The sequence below is a fragment of the Orcinus orca genome, chromosome 2 (assembly GCF_937001465.1).
Source record: "Orcinus orca chromosome 2, mOrcOrc1.1, whole genome shotgun sequence".
NCBI lineage: Eukaryota > Metazoa > Chordata > Mammalia > Artiodactyla > Delphinidae > Orcinus > Orcinus orca.
The window spans coordinates 56,968,545-56,992,874 of record NC_064560.1 but is presented as its reverse complement, the minus strand read 5'-3'; the positions used below and the strand labels follow the sequence as shown (position 1 = coordinate 56,992,874).

At 45.0% G+C, this 24,330-nt stretch overlaps 1 long non-coding RNA gene across 2 annotated transcripts in view; it reads left to right on the top strand.

Moving 5' to 3' along the window:
- The window catches only part of LOC117196013 (uncharacterized), a 67,114-nt gene extending 44,414 nt beyond the window's left edge, over positions 1 to 22,700 (top strand). For both annotated transcript variants that reach the window (XR_007474924.1, XR_007474925.1), the window contains exon 4: positions 5,898 to 22,700. This is a non-coding gene — a long non-coding RNA (uncharacterized LOC117196013). The remainder of the gene's footprint in view (positions 1 to 5,897) is intronic.
- Positions 22,701 to 24,330: the final 1,630 nt, after the last annotated feature.

Sequence of the window (24,330 nt, the reverse complement as noted above, 5' to 3'; positions counted from 1 at the left end):
TGAACAAAGTGCTGACACATTCTGCAGCATGAATGAAGCTAGAAACGTTATGCTAAGTGAAAGAAGTGAGACATAAAAGACCATATGACCACATAAAATATTTAGGAAAAGCTGTTTTAAAGAAAAAAATAAAAAAGCAGACCAGTGGTTTCCTAGGGCTGGAGTTGTTAGGATTGACTACTGATAGGAGCTTTTTGGGGTGATGGAAATGTTCTAAGATGCACCGGGCTACGCTTGCACAACTCTATAAATTTACTAAAATTATTGAATAATATACTTATAATGAGTAGATTTTATGCTATGTAAATGATACCTCAGTAAAACTGTTCAACCAAAATGGTTAAGGAAAGACTTCTGTGTTCTACCATGGAGGGCTCTCCAGGCTACGGTGACAAATTTAAATTTAAGGAAAAAAAAAAAGCACAGGGCTTCCCTGGTGGCGCAGTGGTTGAGAGTCCACCTGCCGATGCAGGGGACGCGGGTTCGTGCCCTGGTCTGGGAAGATCCCACATGCCGCGGAGCGGCTGGGCCCGTGAGCCATGGCCGCTGAGCCTGCGCGTCCGGAGCCTGTGCTCCGCAACGGGAGAGGCCACAACAGTGAGAGGCCCGCGTACTGCAAAAAGAATTCAGCTCTCTTCTATTAAGAATCCAGTTGTCTTCTATTAACCAGACATTGGAAAGACTTGTAAAAAACGTAAAACAATGCCACTCTTCTTACTAGTTTACGTATAGTTATTTTTCCTTAAAAAGCATGTCATTTATGTTAACATGTAATAAGTGTTATAATTTTTACATGAATTAATAAGTAAATATTTTAAAGTTTCTCAGTTTTAATATCTAATAGAAGTATCAAAAATTTAACTCACATAAACCAAAACTTTTGGGGGTCCTTCATATCTTTTGAAAGTGCAAGGGAGTCCTGAGACCAAAAAGTTTGAGAAACCCTGCTTTCAAATGATCTTGATACAGCACAGGGAATTAGACTCAGTATTTTGTAATAACCTATAAGAGAAAAGAATCTTAAAAGTTTTATATATAAAACTGGATCACTATGCTGTACACCTGAAACTAACACGATATTGTAAATCAGCTCTATTTGGGGACTTCCCTGGCAGTCTAGTGGTTGAGACTCTGAGCTTCCAGTGCAGGGGGTGCGGGTTCCATCCCTGGTCCAGGAAACTAAGATCCCACATGCCGTGTGGAGCAGTGAAAAGAAAAAATCAACTATACTCCAATAAATAAATAGTTTTTTAAAAAAAGAATGACAAAAAAATTAAAAAATAAAATAAAATGATATTGAACAAAACCAAACAAAAAGGTGTTGAGGGGAAGGAGACTTACATGTATGACAGGAGTGAGTTGAAGTTGGGGACTGGATGCATGCAGATTCTTTTGTACTAGTCTCTCTCTTCTTAGTACGCTTCAAATTTCTGTAATTAATTATGTTTTTAAAGAGAGCATTTCCCTCCCTGGGATGTTGATAACTACACCTGCTCATGCTTTCCCGTGATTTCAAGGCCTGGGAGCCCAGCCAGAGGTAAGAAAATCCTCTGTAAGCAACGCGGAGTTCCCACTCCTTTCCAAGGGCGCCTAAGGACAGGGGCCTGGAGGGTGAAGGAAAACAACGTCAGATCAAATGCCCTTACCTGGGGCCAAGACTCCCAGCTCATCGCAGGGGTATCTTTGATGGCCATGCCTAGTGGCCCCTGGGAAATCACAGTGGGAATTGGGAAGGGTCTGAGGTCACTTCTGTGCACCACTAGACATGTGCTGAGGACCACAGACTCCTCTCGGGGCTACAGTTGGACCAGATGATCTTTGAGAGCCCTTCCAGCTAAAGCACTCTGTGAAAAGCTATTCCTCTTGGTCCCATGAGTTTCCATTCATTTAGTAATTATAAGTGTTGATTGTCTCTCAGGCATCAGGGTCTGCCTTGTACAGGACAAGAATACAAAGCACAGTAGCATCTGTGATTTCAGTGACATCAGAAGACCCAGATGCCCCGGCCACCCTTCCATCGTTCTATTCCCAAAATTCAGCTATTAATGGAACACTGCTTTGATTTCTTTCAAAATGACTCACTGACACTTTAACAGGGAGATGAGTCTGACCCTTCCCAAAGATAGAAACCAAAGGGGAGGGCTGTATTAGCAGAGAAGATATTTAATTTTATTTGAGACACATCGATTTTATGGCTCTAGGGGATGTCTTAATGGGAGTGTCCAGTTGGGTATATTGATCGGGAGCTCAGAAGAGCCGTCGGAGTTAAGAGGTAGAGATTTGAGAATGGACCACATTTACAAAGTAGTGAAGGTATGTTTGGGCTCAATCAGAGTCTGAGAGAGGAGAAGAAGCAAGGAGGAAGGCTGAGGAAAAGCACATTCAAGGAGGGACACTTACAAAGGGGACCAGCAAAGAATGAGCAGAGGGGAGGAGATGGGAGGGAGCCCAGGAAGCAGGAGAGTTTGTGGTCCAGGAAGACAAGGGAAAGAGGGAGGAGGAGGTAGTGTCAAAGGCAAGAGGCCCGGGAAGAATAAAGACAGAGGTGCCTAGTGGATCTGGCAGCACTGGGAGCCCATGCCCAAGCAATCTGGGTGGGGCTGTGGGACAGCAACCAGACTGAGATTGAGAAAGGGGGATGGGGAAGAGAGATGATGGGTATAGACAGCCCATAGGAAGTTCGGCTGGCAAAGGAAGTTTGGCTGACATAGCATTCAGCAAGAGTTTTTACTTATTTATTTAAAAAGGGAGAGACTTGAGCGTGTTTTAAAAATCAACACTTTAAAATTTTATTTTATTGATGTATAGTTGGTTTACAATGTTGTGTTAGTTTCTGGTGTACAGCAAAGTGATTCAGGTATACATATAGATTCTTTTTCAGATTCTTTTCCATTATAGGTTATTACAAGATGTTGAATATAGTTCCCTGTGCTATACAGTTAGTCCTTGTTGTTCATCTATTTTATGTACAGTAGTTTGTACCTGCTAATCCCAAACTTCCAATTTATCCCTACCCTCCTTCCCGTGTGGTAACCGTAAGTCTGTTCTCTAGGTCTGTGAGTCTGTTTCTGTTTTGTAAATAAGTTCATCTGTATCATATTTTAGATTCCACATATAAGTAATATCATATGATATTTGTCTTTCTGTGTCTGGCTTACTTCACTTAGTGTGATAATCTTTAGGTCCATCCATGTTGCTGCAAATGGCATTATTTCATTCTTTTTTATGGCTGAATTGTATTCCATTGTATATATATACCAAATCTTCTTTATCCACTCATCTGTCCATGGACGTTTAGGTTGCTTCCATGTCCTGGCTATTGTGAATAGTGCTGCTGTGAACACGGGGGTGCATGTATCTTTTTGGATTATGATTTTCTCCAGATATATGCCCAGGAGTGGGATTGCTGGGTCATATGGTAGTTCTATTTTTAGTTTTTTAAGGAACATCCATACTGTTCTTGGTAGTGGCTCCACAAATTTACATTCCCACCAACAGTGTAGGAGGCTTCCCTTTTCTCCGCACCTTCTCCAGAATTTATTATTGAAATCAACATTTTAATTGATTGTATTGATTGGTGGAAAGGAGGCAACACAGAGGGAGAAGTTGAAGAGACAGCAAAGATGGTGGATAATCAGAGGCTAAGGGTGGGGTCCAGAGCCCCAAACTTGGAAGTGGCAGGAACACACAGCACCTTCACACACCATGAAAGCATGAGGCGTACCCTCCTGTGGACAGAGGGTACGACCGAGCAATTCCAAGAAACATGAATGACCAACAGAAAACTTCAAATTCAGGCAACAGTGAGATACTATTTTTCATCAACCAATTTGGCTGTTTACAGATAAGGAAACTGAGGCACAGAAAGGTTCCAATCAAGACGACACAGGCAGCACACAACAGAGCCAGGATTAGAACCCAAACCTGGCTCCAGTGTCTAAGCTCTCAAACACGATTTGACATCTTTTTTCTAAAAAGAATTACACGTTGCATAAATACGCATTTCTATAAATAAATGTGCATACACGTATGTGCATGTATAATACATACTCATGCAGAAAAGACTAGATACCATAATATGAAGAGTGATTATCTCTGAGCAATTGGATTACAGCTGGTTCTTTTTCTTTGTTCTTTTCTGCATTTCTAAATCTACAGAGTGTCAATTACTTGTGTTCTAAGAAAAAATAAAAGTTATTTTTAAAAACCAGCCTGGGGAGGAGACTAGGATGACGACATAGATCAGACCCCCGTTGTTCAAGTCCAGCCTTCATGGATAACCTTGGCGGGAGGGAGGGAGGGCAAAGGGTGAATGGGTGAGCCGGTCTCTCAGCTACACAGACAGAACCAACAGGTTGTCTCCTTTGTTTTCCAGAAAGTTCCAACTACTGCTTAAATGCTCTTTAATGCTCTGCAAAAGCCTGGACCATTTTTCCTGGGGATGGCTATCTCCTGTCTCAAGCAAAACTACTGTGACCTGAAGGGACCCTGACATAGGGTCTTCACCTCTTCAATCAGAAGTTCCCTCCAGTTTTCCCCACGACCCCCCAGAGGAGGAATCAAGATGCATTCCCTCCGGATATGCTCCTTCCCTCCATCAAGGGCATGTTTCTCAGCCTCTTTGCAGAACCAAGACCAGATCAAAAGCCTCCCCAGGGCTCAGGGCCCTGAGGTCAGGCTTCCAGGCCATGTGGCTCTCCATGACACCATGCAGGTGAGCAGTCTGTCCCAGCCTTGTGCTCCCAGGAACCACTCCTTCCCCTCCATGGCAGCTCTTCTCCAGAAAGACATCACTTCCTGCCAGCTGACCTCTCCCTGGCTGCAGGCATCATAGAGCTTAACCATTTTATTTACTAGATTGTCGGTTTATTATAAAAGGATATAACTCGGAAACAGCCAGATGGAAGAGATGCAGAGGGCAAGGTACAGGGAAAGGGCGCAGAGCTCCCAGCACCTCCACATGCTTACCAACCCAGAAGCTCTCCAAATCCCATCCTTTTGTGTTTTCACGGAGGAGGCGTTTTTACATAGCCATGATGGATTACATCATCGGCAATTGGTGACTGAACTCAATCTCCAGCCCCTGTCCTCTCCCCAGAGTTCAGAGGGGTGGAACTGTTCCACCCTTCTCATCCCATGGTCAGTTCCTCTGATGACCAGCACTCAACCATAGGTGACTTAGGGGCATTTCAAAAGTCAGCTAACTTTACATAACAAAAGACACTTTGATCATGCTCAGTCCTTAGGAAATTCCAGAGATTTTAGGAGCTCTGCCAGAAATGGGAAGACCAAATATATATTTCTTTTTTTTTTAAATTTTATTTATTTTGGGCTGCATTGGGTCTTTGTTGCTGCGCGCGGGCTTTCCCTAGTTGCCGCGAGCTGGGGCTACTCTTTTTTGCGGTGCGCCGACTTCTCATCGCGGAGGCTTCTCTTGTTGTGGAGCACGGGCTCTAGGCACACAGGCTTCAGTAGTTGCAGCATACAGGCTCGGTAGTTGCAGCATGCAGGCTCAGTAGCTGTGATTCGCGGGCTCTAGAGCACAGGCTCAGTAGTTGTGGCACACAGGCTTCAGTAGTTGTAGCACGGGGGCTCAGTAGTTGTGGCTCACGGGCTCTAGGTGCGCAGGCTTCAGTAGTTGTGGTGCATGCACTCAGTAGTTGTGGCACACAGGCTTAGTTGCTCCACGGAATGTGGGATCTTGCCAGACCAGGAATCAAACCCATGTCCCCTGCATTGGCAGGCGGATTCTTAACCACTGTACCACCAGGGAAGTCCCAAATATATATTTCTTATTATAAATCACAATGTCACACTTGCACTCTCCATTGGCCCTTGTATTCCTTCCTTCCTTTCTTCATTCAATAAATACTAATCAAGTGTCTACCTGTCCCCAGGGCCTGGTGCTGGGTGCTGGGGTACAAGGTGAAAAGACACACAGTCCCGGCCCTCAAGGAGTAAAGACAAGGCAGGGATCCAGGTATGTAACTGCAAAAAGCCCAGTGGCAGAGAGAGCTCCCTGTCTGCATTAGCTCCCACCTCTGCCAGGGAGAGAGGCAGGCCCTTGACCTGGTCCTGCAGGGGGTCTGGAAAGTCTGGAAACGTGGGCAAATGTGCAGAATGTCAAGGACATCACCAGTCTGTCAAGAAAGAAATGATACTGCCTATGTTTCCAGACTTCGTGGAAACCTGTAGAAGGCTCACGGGCATCAGCCCATAAAGCAGAGATGAAGGGCAGAAGGGGGTGGGGATTGGTGTTGCCATTAAGACCTGGGCCAGGACTTCCCTGGTGGTCCAGTGGTTAAGACTTCGCCTTCCGGTGCAGGGGGTACAGGCTCCATCCCTGGTCGGTGAACTAAGATCCCACGTGCCTCGGGACCAAAAAACCAAAACATAAAACAGAAGGAATATTGTAACAAATTCAATAAAGACTTTGAAAATGGTCCACATCAAAACATCTTTAAAAAAAATAAAAAGAAAGCAAGAAAGAAACTAACATGGGCCATGCAGAGTGCATTCATGCATTAACGACTTAATTTGATTCCCACAACAGACCCACAAAGGGAGATGTTTTGTGGGTTTTGGGTTTTGTTTTATTAAAATCCCTACTTTGCAGATGAGGAAGCACAGAGTGGTGTCTGGGCTCCAGCTCTGCCAATAGAAGGCGGGAATTTAATGTAGATTATCTCGGCTCTGGCACGCAGGGGATTAAGTGAGATGAGAGGGCAGCCAGCATCTTGACTGCTGTCAGAAAGGCCACATCTTTCCCAGCGGTTCTCACGCTGCCATGGCGACAGGCAGTTAAAAATAGTTCAGGCACAAGTTGAGGCATCAGTGCGCACTGACACTGGGAAAGCTCCCGTCGGCGGTCTGGAAGGATGAGTGCATTCCCTCCCAGCACGGGGTGCTCCTTGCAAAGTGTGGGGTGCACCACATCCTCTGGGCGCTTCCGAGATTTTTCCTATGGAGATAGAGGTGGGCCAGGAACATCCTGTGGGAACGTTGTCAGAGAGTGGAGGGAGGGAGCAGAACTATTGGAACAGCCTCCTCTCCGGCCTCCCTGCCACCCTCCCCCCCACACGCACCCCTCACACTGTGCAACTACTGCCCCAGTCGCGTGCCCTCCACTAGACTCTTATGGGGGCCCCTGGAGCACCTTTGCTCCCCTTTACCTCACCTGCAGCTACCACGGTGCCTGACTTTCAGTGGGTGCTCCATACATACTTATTGCATAAATACATAAGACCTTGAAAATTACCATTTTTAACTCCTTGTTTTGAGCCATATTTTAATATTTCTGACTCATGCGCTAGCAAGCGCTGACTTGTATAGGTTGGCTAGAATCATACTCAGCACGTCTGGGCCGGGTCTTGACGGCTCACGCAGCTCTACACCCGCATTTCACAGAAATTCAGAGAGAGACGTGTGCTTAGTTGGACAGCATCCACCTCCTGAGTCCACCCCAAGCCCACCCGCCCCGTGCAATGCTTTCTCTTTCCTCATTTTTCTTATTGAGAAAGAGAAACTGACTTTATCTGAGCATTCTCATAGCCAGAATTGTTTTAAAACAATTCTGGCAAATGAAGATTGTTGTTTTTCAAGAGATGCTTACATCCAGGAGGCCTTCAGGTACCCGGAGGAAGAAGGCAAGGGCTGTGTGTGGGCAGCAGCAGACCATTCCAGAATCCTGGGAGAGGAGAGGAAGGAGTGAAGGACCAGCCAGCCCTGTCTGTGCCGCAGGACAGGTTATTTGCATAATGAGCCCCGCGCATACCGTAGCTCCCGATTCCTCACAGCTCCGAGGAGTGAATGGGTATTATTAGTGTCATCTTATCTAGAACTGGGTCACACCAGAAAAGACTGACTTTCCAGATGGCTCCCAGGGATCCGACTGTGCTCAGGCACGTTGAAGACACCAGCAAAAGCTGCTGCCCTGTTCAAGCCTGTCAACCATCACAGCCCTTCCTCTAGGAAATAGAGAATCAACCATCCTCTCCCCTGCGGGGCTGGGGCCTCTTGCCTTCTCACTTACATCCTCCGTTGCTTCTGAACCAAATGGGGTCTGCTTGCCCGGCGCGGTGGGCAGCAAAGGCAATCTGTTGACACCAGGTTGTGGTGAAGGAAAAGACAGTGTTTATTGCAGGGTGCCAAGCAAGGGAGTGGAAGACAAGCCTCAGACCACTCCCACTCGGTCTTTGAGTTTGGGGTTTTCTTCTTTAAGAACAAAGAAGCCGGGGTTACTCATATCTTGGGACATTGCTTAATCATAGTTTTGGGAGTCAAGGTATCTCTGGTTTGTGATTCTCTGACCAAGTTCACAGCTGGGGGTCCGTTAGCTCATCTTGCCCTGGAGAAACAACCTGAGTTTGTACGTTAATGATGTGATCTATAACAGTAATTTTAGTACATTTACAATGTTACTGACAGCAGCAGTGGTAGTCATCTGACTTTTCAGTTAGCACAGGATTGAGGTCAGAGGGGACAAGAAAAGGAATAACGTTTTGGATAGAGAGATTAATCATAAACTCGGTAAGGGAACTCAGTTTTAGGGGGACTCAGTTTCACCATCAGTAACTCACCCATTTCAATCACCTTGGACTTAGAAGGTGAATGAAAGCCAAATCTTTATCTCCAGCCTACCTTTCTCTCCAAAGTTTCAGACATTTATATCCCTCTGCCCAAGAGATGTCTCCACTTGGTGGTGCCAGGGCCCAAACGACACATCCAAAGCCAAACGCAGCGTCTACCCCTGAAGCTATTTTCCTCCTTAAGTCCCTGTCTTGGTGGTTGTCATTGTAGCCAGAGCACAAGTGAGTCACCTCCCCCTGCCACACATTCACCCTCAGATCACTGTCCTGTCCGTTTCTCTCCACCTCTGTGAAACTCACCTGCATAATGACGGCAGCACCCAGAGTGGCTTCTGTCTCTCATCATGGCCTCTACAGCACCCACCCAAATCAGTTCTCCAGAACTCCACCTGGGTAAACTTTCTGATCCAACTGTGACACTCCTCTGTGTGACAGCATTCTGGGCTCCCCAAGGCTGTGAGATTGAGACCTTGGCCCGGCCCCGGGAGCTCTGTGACCTCTGCCCGGCTCCAGTCTCACCTCCACAACCCTGCCTGCACAAAGTCATATCCCCTGTGCCCCGGACATTCTCCCTCCTCGCAGGCCCCCAAATCCACCATGCTGTCTCTCACAGCACGTCCTCCGCTGCTGCCACAGCCCTTTGAAGCCTGGGGAGAGGAGAGCTCGGTATGTTTAAAATATAAAGAAATCCCCATCCAGGGTTTCCAAAAAGGCAGCGTATTTTCAATGTTTACAACTAATTCGCTAATGCCTTTGTCACAAAGACCTTATAATGCAATGTAATTGTGCCAGTCAGAGGATAATGAGAATCTTAAAAAAAGATAAATGATACAAATGAACTTATTTACAAAACAGAAACAGACTCACAGACTTAGAGAACAAACTTATGGTTACCAGAGGGGAAGGGTTGTGGGGAGGGATAGTTAGGGAGTATGGGATTGACATGTACACACCTCTATATTTAAAACAGATAACCAACAAGGACCTCCTGTATAGCACAGGGCACTCTGCTCAATATTCTGTAACAACTAATTGGGAAAAGAATTTGAAAAAAGAATAGATACATGTATATGTATAATTGAATCACTTCCTGGTACACCTAAAGCTAACACAACATTGTTAATCAACTGTACTCCAATATAAAATAAAGAGTTAGGGCTTCCCTGGTGGCGCAGTGGTTGAGAGTCCGCCTGCCGATGCAGGGGACACGGGTTCGTGCCCCGGTCCGGGAGGATCCCACATGCCACGGAGCAGCTGGGCCCGTGAGCCATGGCCGCTGAGCCTGTGCGTCCGGAGCCTGTGCTCCGCAGCGGGAGAGGCCACAACAGTGAGAGGACCACATACCGGAAAAAAAATAAAATAAAATAAAATAAGAGTTAAAAATGAAACAAAAAGAAGTTAATGAAAGGGTTTATGGAATATAATCATTCAGGCTGCCCTTCCAGCCCATCTCTCTGGGTCTGCCAGGGCTAAGGGGTTTCCCAGGAAGCAGGACTGTCAGTGGTAAAATCAGGAAAGGCCTGGGCAAAGCAGGACACGCTGGTCACCGTAAGTATAAAACAGCGGTTGACAGGCGTATGATGGCCTTCTTCCTTCAGAACCGTCAGTGTATCTCTGTGGCTGTCTGCCTGATGTTAGCTTAAAGGCCACGTTGGAGGCCGTGGAGAGTGGGAAGCCGAACCTCTCCGGCCCGGTGCTCCCTGCTGCTTGCCCTTCCTGCCGCTACCAACCAAGGAGTTCCTGCTCGTCCTTCTGGGCTCAGCTCGCCCCAGTGTTGGCCTGATGACTGTTCCCTCCCACGTTCCCTCAGCATCCCCAACACGCCTCCTAGCAGGCGGCACGCTGTGTTGTGGTTTTCTGTGAGCGTGTCAGTTTCCACCTTTAGGCGGTGAGCAAGTTCAGGGCTGGGCTGACCCACAGAAGACACTCGGTGGGCGATGAACAAACAGGACTGTGCATGGCCCACCGAGAAATCCCATCTGACATGTCTGCTGGGCCCAGACAACTCACAGGTTTCCTGGGCACCTCCTGTGTGCCAGGCTCGAGCACAGCCTCAGCCTCAAGGAGCTTAGAACCACGTGTTCTAAAGGCACCCAGGAGAGCAGACAAAGGAAGCTAGCAGTACTTGTTTCATGCCTGCATGATGATAAAACACCACCTAATTCCTATAGCAAGGTTGAAGTGCCCAGGGAGGGCTGCCTGGAATGTGTGTAGGTGGCAAAGAAGACACCTGTACCAGACATGAGTAGCAAGAAGGCAGATGCCTTGTTGTCTAAAAAAAAAATTAAAATGTAAAAGAAACAGAAATGCCAAGTTACAGGAGAGGTTGCTCCCAGCAGCAAGACATGGAAGCAAGTTCTGATGGCCCCTTCTCCAGAAGGAGGGCTGAGCAACATGACCTCCACAGCTCCTTCCAGATTCTATTATTTAACCTTGGCATTGCCAGCAGGGAGCAAGCCACAGATGCAGGAATTGAGCAGGGGTATTCTGGGTACAGTGCTAGTACCGACCAAGTGGGTCAGAGCACATGGGAGAGGAGTCTGGACGCGTGGACGGAGCTTGAATTGGGACCTCCAGACTCCCCTGGACGTGTTTGGTGAAACAGTGAGGCGTTTGGGAGCCAGGGAGCAGCAACTATCTCAGGGGCAGAACTACTGCAGGACGTGAATGTTTGCCTGTGTGCCACCTCTGCTTCCTTCTCTCCTCCTCACACATTTCTCACGATGGAATTTCAGGGCTTATCACTAACCACAAAGATGGAAATCAATCCAGCCCTTTCCCCCCTGGGTCCCCAGCAGTGTGACAAAGGAGGCTTCAGAGAGCCAGATCGATAGCTGCGAAAGCTCCCCTGGAAAAGCATCTTGACTCGGCAGCCACAGTCTGTTTTCCCAATACTTTCCTCTGAATTGGGCTTACCCACTTCAAACTACAGGCATATCCCAACCAGGGCAGAGCCCGCCATGGTCAGCAGCATGGAGGGGTGGACCAGGGGGGAAACAGGTGCTCGTGTGCAGGGGGGTCAAAGGGGAGGACGCTTGGGAGGGGCTGGCGGGCGCAATCTCAGGCTCTTTCTCCAATCTCATCAGGTGTATCAGACTCTCCCCTTTGCCCCAGGGAGGAAGAGTAAGAGACAGGCTGGGAAAGCCTTCAGGGAGCAAGGAGATCACAGCTCCCTGTCTCTGGAGGTAGCAGGTGCTGGGTCCCATGTGAGGTCCCCACAGACGTCTTTATGGCTACTGGTGCTCCAGACTCCAGTCTGGTTCTGCCTGTTGGTCTTACCCTCCTACGTATGTGCAGGGTACAGGAGGGAGGCTTTGTTCCATCTGCACAGGCTCTACAGGAACCCAACAGTTGAGTAGGTACCAGTTATGGATCCAAACAGAGCATTACGTTTAACTCCCACCTTCCCAATGGCAGTCGTAATCAAAGGCTGTGACCCATTTCTCTCCAGAAAGCATAGAGGATGTCAGAGTCCAACTTGTGACAGGGGCCTTGCTGAGAAGGGCATGGGATCATAGTAAACAGAGCTGGGTTTGAATCTTAGACAACTACCCACTTCGAGATGCTGTGTAACATGTCACTCTCCAAGGTACTGTTCCATCATCAGTACGACGATGATAGTATCACAAGATGCTGTGGGAATTATTGATAATGTGCGAGCCTGTCACGTAGAGGTGATTACTAAACAGCAGGCTCTTCCTCCCCTGTGTAACAGCCTGTCACTCCAGGCAAACATCACCACCCCTAGCCCTGGGCAGGACTTGACCCAAGTTCTCTGGCCAGATCTCTGCAGCTCCAGCATGGGTTCCAGCATCCAGGCTGTGCTTCCAGATCATGGGCTGCAAAGTTCCTGTGGCCTCGTAAGTCTGCAGGATGGAGGCTGCTGCACTCCTTCTGTCTCCTTCCAAATTGGCTCTGGAATGGGGATGGGGTAAGATGTACAGATGGGATCCTCAGAACCTCAGATCCACATGAGGGCCTCAGGGGAGACAGAAGCAGATGCAAGCAAGCAGGACACTGTATAGCATCACCCTTTAAGCCTGTAACAAGGTAACGAAGCCTATGCCGTAGTGATGATCAGTTCATGCACAGCCGGGGATTCCAGCTCCAGCTCTGCCGCCAACCACTGAGCAGGTCCCTGCACCTCCTAGAGCCTTAGCATCCTCATCCGCAAAATGGGATGACATGACCTTCCTTGAAGGCGGGTTTCTGTCACCCTGGGTGTGAGCACTTCTTTGTAAGTTGCCAAGATGTATGCAATTGGAAGGAGTGGCGATTATGGAAGTGTCATCGGAGGCACATTTGTTGCTGTGGGAAATGCAGGCGCTGGACCATTTTCTCATCTTTCCACAGGTTGCTAGAATCACAACTTATAATTAACGCACAGTGATATGGCTTGACCCAGTTTCCGAAATTAGAATGTTTCAACTACAAGTGATGAAAGATGTGAAATTCTTGTCTACCTAGCAGAACTAGCCGGATAAACCTCCTTTCCCTGGACTTCAAGTTTTCTTCAGAGCTAATGAATAAATGCACACGTTAAGCAAATGTATAAATTCGCTTATTCAATAAATATCGATTGATCGCCTACTCTGCACCATTTATTATGCTTAACGCTTTACCTGACTTGTCCATTTAATCCCCACATGAATTCTGTGAGGTGGGCACCCTGATGTGAAAATTAGGAAACTAAAGCTCAGAGGGGTTAGGTTACTGGATCAAGGCCATGGCCCTAGAAAGCGACAAAGCACAATTAAACCCAAGTTTTCTTGACCTCTCATGCACCTGCTCTTTCATGATACCACGTGGCTTCTCCAGGCCCCTAGGAAGGGGAGTTAAGGTTATGTCTGGTAGAAGGAAGGAGTAGGGATGGACCACAAATTACGGCTGTTGTGTGCCCCAGTGTCACCACATGAAACATCCCAACCTTTCCTGGGACCCAGCCATCCATCCTGCTTCCCAGCTCCAGGCAGGCGGCCCCTGGAACGCACTTACTGCCCCTGCTCTCCTGGCCGGACTCATCAGCTCTGTGCCACTGTGCAGCTGCCTTGTCCTCAACCTCGGTTATGACTTGTTTCACTTTCTACCACCCCAGGTCCATCTAGGAACGGGCTGGCTCTGAACTAGGCACCCCATCTCCCTTGGACCCCTTGGGCTGGTGGGCAGCGACTGGGCAGTACAGGGCATGGAGTCAGACAGAGTGAGGCGCTTCTGATTGCTCTCCATTTGAGAAAGTAACTGGTTTCTCTGTGCCTCAGTTTCCTTATCTGAAAGTTGAGGGTAATCCCTGTCTCACAGGGTTGCTGAGAGTCCTGATGGGATAAGGTAATACATGTGTGGCATACAGTAGGCACTCAGCAGGTGCTATTTCCTTCACCTCCCCGCCCCATACTTGCAAAGTACAGCAGATGGTACATCCTGATCATGCTACGTTTTCCTCTGTGATTTCTTAGTTTTAAATATTTGACTCTCATGTTGGTGAGTAGGGCAAGGAGGTACAAATCTAATTCCTTTTTCAAACTCAATCTTCAGTCTTCCAACATGATTTATTAAGTGAGCTTTCCCTTCCATATTGCTTACTCATCATATATGACAGTCTCTCATATAATTTGGTCTAATTCTTGGCCCTCTTCTGCATAACTTAGATATAGTTTTGTCTTTGTAGCTGCACTCCAGCTGTTTTTATTACTATTTGCTCTAAAATAGGTTCTTATAACCAGACAGATAAATCTTCCCCACCCCTGCTCTCCCACCCCCACCTGAATTATTTATTTTTCTTGGCCACTTATTCTTCCAGCCATACTCTTTTGTCAGGTTCCATGAGAAATTCTGGAGCTTTAAATGAGGATTTGCTGGGTACACAGAGGATGTGAGGGCTAGCACTTTGGGGAATTCCACAAGCCTTGAAATCTCAAGTGGTCACACACATACACACACACATGCACATATGCACACACACATATATACACACACATATATGCACGTACACAGTACACATACATGCACACACACACATACATGGACATACACACGTACACATATATACACAGCCAACCCTGTTCCCTGCTTGCCCCTCCAATCCTTCCCCACCGATAGGAAGAAGACAGTAAATGACAACCATCTGGTACCCAATTATGACCCCTTGCCAGGCCTGCCTCGCGTTAAAAGGCATAGGGATGAGGCTGGATATTAGTCCAGTGATGGGCAAGTTCAAGGGAAATCCTAAGAACCTCGGAGTCTAGACCTGCTTTACTAGTTTCCCATTACATTGACCTCTAAGGCATTTGACTAACCCAGTGGATTTCCAGGTGCAAGGCTCCCTACCAGCAGCCCCTGGGAACTTGATAGAAATGTAAATTCTTGGGCCTCACCCCAAGAATTGAATCTGGGTGTGGAGCCCAGCAATCTGTTTTTTTAACAAGCCTCCCCATGACTGAATGCTTGAAATTGAGAGCCACTGGATTAAACAAGCATAGATTTACTCAAAGTCTACCTCTGCTTATTTCTGAGATCTCAGGCATGCTGGTAGCCTGGTCAGCTGCGCAGAAGAAACTTTGAAGGATGCCTGCAAATGTAGAAGAGCTGCAACAAAGCCAGATTCGTTGTATCAATAATTGGACCACACGTGACCTATACATGAGGAGGGTCGATATCTTCACAATATTACTCGTGCTTGCCAGGAAAATGCAATTCTCCTTCTGCTCTCCTGCAGGAATCACAAGTATTATGGTTTTCTCTACCCGGTCACAAACATCCTGCATTGAGTTTATTCCAAAGTACTTACTATATTTTGTTACTGTGAATGGGCTCTCCTTAGCTGTGGATTTTCTAACTGACGATGCCTGGTATTCATATAGCATCCTGTGCATTCATCGGTAATCACTCATTTTTCTGACCTCTTTACTTCTAGTCCTTTTTTACAGCTGGTTTGTTTGTCTTTCTCAAGGTGTCTTTTGAATAATAACACTGCCGACTTTGGGCCTAATGTTTATTATTTGCATTTCCGCTTCAGGGGCCCACCTGGATGAGTGGACAGATTTGACAAAAGATGGTGGAAGGAAGGGCATTTAGGGGGCCAGACTTGTCCTGGAACACACTTCCCACCTGGCCACCTACCTGAGCTTAACATAGCCTTTGGGACTCACCTGGTAAATTCACCTTTGGGTTTTTGGAGTTTTTTTACCTTTGTTTTAATCCAAGTTTTAAAATTTGTTTGCATAGAGTTATACAGACAATTCTGTAATCATTCTCTTACTTTAGCTTTTATAGATCCATTTTTGTATATAACTCTTGGATCCATATGGAATTTCTTTGCATGTGAAGAATAAGGTAATGTTACAGGGGAGAACAAAATCTGGCTACGTGTTAGATCTGTTTCTTTTACTCCCATTGCTTTTGTTCACTAAAAGGATACTGTTTATACATAATGGCCTGCCTTGGGGAGCCCTGCCCCTCTGCCTGAATGTTAAACCAAAGTGCCTTTGTTCAGGGGAACATCCGGACCCTGTCCACCTGTGGATGGCTGCAAGAAAGAAGAAATTAACACATCCTCTCCCGGAGGCTGGCCATTCCAGGAGATATTTGCAAGACTTATGATCTTTTTACTTTACTTCCTCACCTTCTCCCTGTCTCTGTTTTATAAAAGAAACTGACATCCAGGCCCTGATAAGACGGTTATTTAGAGACATTAGTCTGCCGTCTTCTCGGTCTTCCGGCTTTCCGAATAAAGTCGTATTCCTTTGCCTCTACACCTTGTCTCCGATTCACTGGCCTGTCACACGGTGAGCAGAGCGAGCTTGGACTTGGTAACAGTAATAAATCATTTCTTTCCTTCAGATAACTAACCAGTTTTCCCAATGCAGTTTATTGAATGCCCCATCCGTGCTGATAAATTTAATGATGCCATTTTAATCAAATACTCATTTCCCATACGTGCTTGAATTTATTTTTTGACGCTCTTACATTGATTTCTTGGTCTATTCCTACTCTGAAATGTCTGTGGCCTTAAACAATGGTTTAATATACCTGATAGTATCATAGTCATACTTGTTATTCTTTTTCAGATCTTTCTCTGCTTCCAATCATGTGTTTATTTTACGAGATGAAATTTAGCTTTAATAGCTCAAATTCCAAACAAAAATCTGTTGGTAATTGGGCTGGGAACACACTTAATTTAGAGATTAAATTCAGGAATTAAAACTACCCTACTGAATAGTCTTCCAAAGAAAAACAGGGGAGGTTTTTCACTTACTAAAATAATTTGTGCAGCTTTTAATAGGAATTTTAAGTTTTTAGCATAGGGTTAGGACTACACTGTACTGTACTATATATATAAGGTTAGGACTGTACTAACATTGATTAATACATTTGTTCTTAAGTATTTTTATGTTTCTATTGTAAATGGCATCTTTTCTTCCCTTAGATTTTCTAACTGGTTATTATTTGTAATATAGTAAAGGTTTGATTTTTGGCATAAACTTTACAACCAGATGCCTCTTCCTTTCTGAGTTTTGTATCTCTTATATCTTTCTCGTATATGATAGTGGGAGTTCTTGTTTCTGACTTTAACGGGAATGTTTCTGGCTTTTCACGTTAAGCTGTGCTAGCTTTTTGGATGGAAGATTATAATATTTTATAATGTTAAGGAAATATCCATTAGTATTTATTTTGTTAATTTAAAAAAAACTGAGGGACTTCCATGGTGGTCCAGTGTCTAAGACTCCATGCTCCCAATGCAGGGGACCCAGGTTCAAACCCTGGTTGGGGAACTAGATCCCACATGCCACAACTAAGAGTTCACGTGTCGCAACGAAAGATCCCACATGCTGCGACTAAGACCTGGCACAGTCAAATAAACAAAGTTTTTTAAAGTGGTCCTAATAACTTCTGCATAAAAATCAAAAAAGGTTAAGATTTTAAATAAGTAAATAAATAAATAAAATACAAACTGAAATGAAGGTTGCACGATAGCAAATGCATTCTTTAGCATAAAATTTTCTGATATTAAACCATCCTTACATTCTTCAGATTGATCTCTCTTCATGTATCTTTCTTTTAGTGTCTTCTGCTTCTCTTTGCTGATATTATATTAAGGATTTTTGCGTTGGTTGTCATAACTGAGTTTGATCTGTAGATGTCTTTCTTTTCTCTTTCGGCTTTTTCTTTCAGGCTTTGGTAAAGTTTTGGTGAGATTCTCCTGTCTCTGGGAACAGTTTAAGTAGCACTGTGGTTATCTGTTTCTCAAAGGTTTGGAAGAAGTTACCTGTGAAATCTAGGGACTTAGTACTTTTAAAGAGAGTAGCTTTATTATGATTTTATCAATTGAGTTCTGTACCTTAGAACCTTTATTATTTTTTTAACGTCTTTATTGGAGTATAATTGCTTTACAATGGTGTGTTAGTTTCTGCTGTATAACAAAGTGAATCAGCTATACATATACATACATCCCCACCTTCGAACCTTTAAACAGTCATCATAACTCCTTATATTTTCCGTACAGATGGAATTCACCTACGAAACCAGCCTCATCCTTGTGGAGGTGGGATGGTTGAAAGGGGTAGGTCTTAGGTCCCTTTCCCAATTTCTTCCATGGTCTGACTCCTCTTTATTAAATTTTGATGACATAATTTTTTTTAGAAAATTATGCATTTTATCTAGATTTTCTAATGTTTAACCACAGAGGTTGTGCAAATCACTCTATAATCATTTTTTAAAATTTAATTTCTTTTTTTTCTTAATTCAAATTTTGTTTGCGTTTTCTCCACTTAAAAAAAATAGGTAAGGCAGTGGTTATTATACTTTATAATTTTTTCAGCAAATCTTCAATTTATGTTCTTGAATCTCTGTATCATTTTTGTTCTGTCTTCTAAATTGCTTGCTACTTTTCTCTTCATTAGTGTCTTCCCTCTACTTTCCTTAGGTTAGTTTAATTATGTTTTCTAAATTCTTATATTAATTGCTTAATTTTATTTCATTTCACTCTTTCTTACTTAGTAGCATAGATATGTAAGCTAGTAATTTTTTCCAAACACTGCTCTAGCCACATTCTATAGTGTTTAATATGTAGTGTTTATTGTGTCATCACATTTTATTTTTGTGGATATTCTAGAGCAGAACTACCAATAGAAATATAATGTGACATCATCTGTCATTTTACAGTGTACAGTATCCACATTTAAAAAGTAGAAAGAAGAAACAGGTGAAATTATTTTAATAATATTTATTATTTAACCCAGTATACCCCAAATATTATCATCTAAACGTGTAATCAATAAAAATATCAATACATTAATGAGATATTTTACATTCTTTTTTCATGTTAAGTCTTGGAAATCCAGTGTGTTCACGCCCACAGCAATTCAGACTAGCCACGTGTCAGGCGCCACGTTTCAATAGCTGCATGGGGCTAGTAGCTGCCATATGGAGCTGCACTGCTTCAGAATTTCAGCTTTGGTCTCCTCTACAACAGAGGTGTTTAAGGAAGAGATTAAGACGTAAGCAGAGGTAGGCTTTTTGTTTATGTTTTGTCTTTATAGTTTGATTACGCTGGGATCAAGGAATATGATCTATTCGATTGTTGATGGGAAAATATGATATTTTCCATTTTTTGAAACTGGCTGATGTATGTCATATTAATATTAATCATATTTTTAAATAAATGTTCCATGGGTCCTTGCAAAAGAGATGAATTGTCTGTTTTTTGGGTGTAGTGTCCGTTTCATTGTTTATGTCTATTATGTGGGGGGGAGGTCTACCATGAACCAAGTGATATACATCTATCTACCATAAAACCACCATAAACTAATGTAACATCTCCTATTATTATTATTATTATTATTATTTGGCTGTGTTGGGTCTTCGTTTCTGCACATGGGCTTTCTCTAGTTGTGGCGAGAGGGCTTCTCATTGCAGTGGCTTCTCTTGTTGCGGAGCACAGGCTCTAGGTGCATGGGCTTCAGTAGTTGTGGCTCGTGGGCTCTAGAGCGCAGGCTTAGTAGTTGTGACATACGGGCTTAGTTGCTCCGCAGCATGTGGGATCTTCCCAGACCAGGGATTGAACCCATGTCGCCTGCATTGGCAGGCAGATTCTTATCCACTCTGCCACCAGGGAAGCCCTCTTATTATTTTGTATCTATTCATTTCCCTCTTTTTTTTGGCAACTTCTAAAAAGTTTACATTGATGTTATTTTACTTAGTATTTAAGGATTTCATTGGAAACTGTAAATTTTATCTGTATGAAATTCCCCCATTTGTGTTTCTCTTTTTATCTTACATTTTTATTGATGTTAATATACTTCTGCTTTTGTTTGCGTTTTCCTGATACGCATTTGTATGCATTTTCCTTTTGTTTGCATTTTACTGATCTGAATTGCTCTTTTAGATGAGTTTTTTTGTAGACAGCATACAGCTGGGTTTTCACTGAGCTGATACATACCATCCAAGTAACCAGTAAACACAGAGAATATGGTCAGAGAAAAACAAAATATTTCCTCCACTCCCAGTGAATACAATTTATCCCTAGACGGAAGATGAGAGCTCTTACATCTATAGCAGGATCTCAACCTCGGCACTATTGACTTCTGGGGCTGGAATATTCCTTGCGGTGGGGCTGTCCTGTGCACTGTAGGATACTTCACAGCATCCCTGGCTTCTACCCACTAAGTACCAGTAGCACTCCCCCATCCCCACCCCTGGTTGTGACAACCAAGAATGTCTCCAAACATTGCCAAGCGTTTGTTGGAGGACAAAAATCTCCCCTGTTTAGGAAGGGCCCTTCCACACCTAGAAGGGCCGTTCCACACCTCTCTGTCAGGCTTCTCACCCACCTATCCGCGCCTGTTCCCTCCAAATACAGGTTTCAGAGTGAGATGTATGGCAGACATGCTGCTTCTCAGCTGTGGAGAAAGCCACTGCTCGGAGTTCTAGAAACTTCCATCTCTGATGACGCCTTTCACATTTGTGGTCAGAGGTTTCAGTCCTTGCCTTACTTGAACATGACCCCTTGATCCTCTGCCGGTGTGCCTCCTCTGTCTGTTTCTTATTAAGTGTACGGAGAAGGAGGTTACATGTTCGTCTGTACTTCACCATCATGCACAGCCATCTCCCCTCTAGTCCCCAATCTGAGCTCTTTTCCCTGCATGTCTGACAGAGAGATGTCAGGTTTCAGTAAAACAATAATTAAATCTATAGTCAACTCTGATCAGATGGCATTAAACAGAGGAACACGGAACAAGGAACAATGTTCTCTGAAGGGAGAAATATTTTTACATGAATATTTTGGTATTTGTTAATGTACTGGAATTAATAGAGAGGTGTAGGAGGTGCTGAATAAAAATCCAATTTGTACTGATTATTCCCAAATTAAGATTAGCACAGAAACCTGTCTGGAGTGGGAGGCGAAGTCTGCTGTTCCAAAGAAGAGGTTTTAAAGGTGTAGGTGGGGTGAGTGAGAGAAACTGAACGTAAATGTTCTTGCAAAAAGAATGAGGAAAGAGCCTGCGGATCTCCTGACAGCCAGGGGCAACCCTTTGAGAAGGCCCAGCCCTCAGCCCAGAGAAGACCAGGAGGGGCTATTCCCTAATCCTGACCCTTCCAGCATCCCTTAAATTCATTGGGTAGCTTACGGCTTACAAAGAGCTTTTGTATACTTAGCATTTCAAATAAAATGGATAAATACACGTGATAGCCTAATAAAGGGATTTATTATGGGATTCCTAAATAGATGGAGAGATTTGAATAAGCTATATTAGTTGCATAGAACTATTACTTCATCGCATAGATGTTTGTAGAGTGCCTGTTGGGTTTCACATACCAGCTATGGTGTGGAAATGATTCTTCCGCACCCTGCCATCAAAAGGTTGACAGTCTACTGTGGAGACAGAAGTGAAGTACCAATTACAAAGCAACGTCACCAGCCCCATGATAGAGACCTGATGTCTGTCCAAAGGAAGGGCGCTTAATACTGTTTGGGAGGGAGAGAAGGGAGAGAAGTCAGGGAAGGCTTCCGGGAGGAATTAAGACAGAGCTGAGTGTGACTGGAGGAGTAGAAGTTAGCCTAGTGAAGGTGGCAAAGGCATTCCTGGTAGAGCAGTCCACATGAGCAAAGGCACTGAGATCAGAAACAGCATAGTGTGTCCTGGAGGCAAAAGCAGGTTCATATTATGGGCGCATCAAGTCCAGGGCAGGCAGTGGCCATGAAGCACCTTGGGTCCTCTCTTCCAAGTCTTGGTATTTCATCAAGTTAGTGATGGGGACCCGCTGACCAAACCGTCTTTGCTGAATCACTTTCTGCCCTTGGCTTCTGCACTGGACACTCCTGATTTTCCTCCTCAGTAGCTTCTCTGAGTGGTCTCCTTGTCGTGATCCTCCCCCTTTTCCACCCTCTAAGTACGAGCATGCCCCAAGGCTCAGTTTTTGGCCTGTTTCTCTTCTCCATACCTACACACTCCCGTAGCTTTCAGTACCATCTCTCTGCTGATGAATCCCAAATTTACATCACTAGCTTCAATCCTTACCTCCCAGATCCAGATGCATATATTCAATCGCCTACACCCCATCTCTACTTGGGTCTCAATTAATGTTCAGTTGCATGTAGCAAAGACCCAAAATGTCGGTGAATTTAAAAGGATAAAAGCTCAGCTATAGGCCATTTGTGGCCAGCATGGTGGCTCCACAGACATCTAGGACCCAAACGTTACTAGATTTCTACTCCAACACACTTAGTGTGGCCTTCAACCTCGTGGCACAAGATGGAGCCCCATCCGTCGTAACAGAGTTCCAAGCAGCATGATGAAGGAAGGGGTGATGAAGGAGCTGTTGCAGGTCAAATTCCGCGGGCGGCACACTCGGAGACGGTTGCTTGCATACAAGAATTTCATTGGGATGTACACCTAAGGTCAACCGCTGGGGGTGAGTAACAGAAGTTGGACTGGGCAGAAGGAGAAGTTGGGCTATAAGACCTCAGCCAATCCTACAGGAAATTCTGCAGATGGTCCTCAAGAGTTTTCCCAAATGGGGCAAGGGGACCAGATCATTTTATCCCCACTTCACCCAGTCACCAGATGCAGGCTGCACTAGGAAGGGGCATCACTTGGGGAGGGGTGGCTCTCATAGCTAAGGACAATCACTGGAGAAAGGGACTCAGCTGAAAACTGTCAGCACTTACCATTCTTTGTAGCTGGGAGAACAAGTGCTGCAGTACTGAACATGGGAGAAATCTGGGTGGGAAATGACAGAATCCACTACAGTCCATCCCTTGAGCTACTCAGATCCACTTGCTTTGTATATGTTTTGAGAGGAGCACCGTCAGGATTCCGGTGGGCCTCTTTTCCTGGGGGAAACTTACAAAGAGAAGGCTTTGCCGGTGCAGCTTGTCTCAGGGTCATAACTGGTACTCATCAGCTCCCTCCTCTACTACCCCTGTGAGATCCCCCCACTCTGAGGAAGCACCTCTTCTGATCTAGGTGGTTTCCTTTTGTGGGTTACCCTGTGATCTGAGCTCCTGGTCATTACGCCCTTCTCAGGCTGTGGCTACAACACTTGACCATTTACCATCAAATTTGGACGGGGGAGACCTAAGAGACGCCCTTGTGGATCACTTTGGTGCCAGATGTATTCTTCTTTGCCCCCTTTGCATGACAGGAGCCCTATTTTCACCTGGTGATGAATCAGTTACCACTGCCAAGATGGTGACTCCCTTTTTGTCCCTGTCAGCACAAAGAGCCCAAAGGGAGCAGGCAGTAGCCATAATTTGAAATTTAGTGGAACTCATGTTATCTCCTTTGATGGAATCATTCCCCACCCCGCCTCGAGGGTCAAGACCTCCAAACCCACTGAGTCCAAAGTTGTGGGAACAGGATGCAGACATTCTGAAAGTGGGTCCTGGGAGCAGGCCCACTCTTCCTTCATCTCTTAGTTCCTAGACCTATATCTTAGGGAATCATTGAAGTGTTTTGAGTAGAGAAATAGCAATTCCAAATCAGCAGTGTTGAGGATAGACCATAAAGGAAAGTATTTAAAGCGGGAAGACCAGTGATGAGGCTGTTAGAATAGTCCAGGCAGGAAATTATGTGGGCCTAATAATGGAATATTATTAGAACCTGACATTTCCCTCAGCAGGAAAGCAAGCACTTAGTATCCAATTAGTGTCTCTGGGTACATCAGGAGGCATACTGTAGGTTAGGAGAGACATTTGTTAAGCTCGCCCTGCACTCATAGAAGCAAAACGATTACAGAATCATTCCAAAAATAACCCAGCCAAACTGGTGAACCGTAGCTTGGCTATATGTCAGCTCGATCAGCAGAGACACAGAAATAAGACAGCCAGGCAGGTAGACTGTTTCTCTCAGCCCCACCCAGAGTGGGGCCGGGGATTCTTCCCCTAGACCTTGATCTCTGCTTATTTCTCTGTTCCAGAACATTTACCATCATCTACCTGGAAGTCAAGATGTTTACCTATCTGCTTGCCCTGCTCTAGACTGCGATCTCATAGAACAGGAAGTTCTTCCTGCCCTCTTTCGTGCCTATCACAGTCACAAAGAGACAAAACTCAGTCACTTTGGAATGGAATTGAAAAAGAAAACAAGCTCAGAACGAGCTCAGTCACTTTTGAACGGAATTGAAAAAAAACCTTTGCAAGTGAGATCGCTGAACTGCTATCAGGGATCAACAATATTAACAATAATAACAATGACAGGTAACATTGTGGAGGCCCCTCCTATGGGCCAGGCACACTTCGAAAGGA